Below are 1,866 nucleotides of genomic sequence, written 5' to 3'. Positions count from 1 at the left end.
ATATTAGTATATTATTAAAATAAGTAATTTATTTTTAAGATTAACTATGTATAGTACGCTCGTCGTTGTCGGTTCCTAATCGCTATTGTTATTGTCGATTATTATTTTTAAACATTTTTATTTTTTTAAAAATACTAATAATTTAATCATATATTATTATCCATATTATAATAAACAATAAACGAATATTTATAAATGATAATCGTGTCATTTAGCTTCTAATTTTTATTCTTAAAATATGCCTTAGCTATAAACATCTCTTAATTTTTACTACTTTTATTTCTTATTAGGTTTCAATTTAAGCATAATTCAAAGTAATGTTATTTAGTTACAATAGATGTTGTATGATAGAATGTATTTATTATACAGGGTGATTCTTTTATCATTGAACACTTATTATTTCAAGTATTGACTTTTTAATTTTTTTTTAACATTTTTTATTTCATGATTTTCTTAAACTATATAAAATTTAAATTTTTTTCATCCTACTATTTAATAGTGAAATCACTATCAACTTTTGATTTTCAAATGATAACTAATACCTAAATAAAAATTTTTCTAAATTAATAGGGCTATTTTTTTTTTATAAATTTTAGGTTCAAATTCTTATTGTTCATTAATTTGATAGGTAGCTTGATATAGCCTTTCAAAATTGTATTAGAAAAGCATGAGATTTAAAATTTTTTACGAAAAACAATTGAAATTTTATAATGATAATTTAGACTTTGGAAAACGGCTTACAATGCAGTAGGTATGGTAAATTTTTGAAAATTGTCAAGAATAATATAGGTTGTCGAACTTCGGCGCCACTGATTTCGCCTATTATCATGGTGAGTTGTAAATTTAATTTATAATTAACTGTATGTCTATAGTCTGTATTATAGTATATGTTTGTCGTTTGATAGGTTATGATAATTGGTAAATGGTATGTATTCATATCACACATCAAAATTACTAATAACAGAGGTAAATAAATAAAAACAACGTGAACATAAAAAATGTTTATTTTCAACGCATGAATTGTCATTGTTCTGTGTCAGTAGTATGATTTAAGAGGGCGTCACATCCGCATGTGTTGTCTCTGTCTTACAAGTATACGTAACATAGCAAATTTACAAATTTCTTAACAAGATATGTACATATTTTAATAAATTATAATGCATGAATAAACATTACTTACATTATATCACATAATAATCAGTAATATTACTACTATTACTAGTACCAAGTTATATAATATTTCATTAGATAGTTGGTTCTAAAATCTATTTTCAAGATAATTGCAATATATTTTATTTATTATTTTTGCTTTTGCAGTCAATAAAATCTAGCTGTTATAATCATAATAAGTTTTATCGAGTTTTATTTTAAGTTGTATTGTTTTTTTTTATCCCAAAACATAACTTTTTACAACATATTTTAGAAAAAATAAAATTTTTATTCTAGTAACATTAGTTAAAATACGGACCCATATATATGCTATAGGACTTAAATTTTAGTGTCCCAATTACATGTCGGGGGGTGCCTACTGCCCAGGCACACCCGGAACCCCCCTTGCGCCCGCCTATGGCTATGTTACATACTTATAAGACCAAAGACAACACATGCGGGTTATGAGTTTTTTAAGATGTATAAACTTCGCTTGCCATATCAGTCAGCAAACCGATTGTTATCGTTTCCTACACGAAACTAGTTTGATGCTTACTTCTTAGATCTTATACCCACATAGGTGGCGTATCCAGCATTTTTTTAGGGGAGGCCGTCTAAAATTTTACCAATTACAATATTACCAAAAGGAAAAAAAAATAGCAAATACGTCCAATGGGGGACCACGGACTCAGTGCCCCTCTTAGATACGCCACTGCT

Source organism: Rhopalosiphum maidis, chromosome 3 (assembly GCF_003676215.2).
Source record: "Rhopalosiphum maidis isolate BTI-1 chromosome 3, ASM367621v3, whole genome shotgun sequence".
Lineage (NCBI taxonomy): Eukaryota > Metazoa > Arthropoda > Insecta > Hemiptera > Aphididae > Rhopalosiphum > Rhopalosiphum maidis.
Note: the sequence above shows the minus strand (reverse complement) of the source record.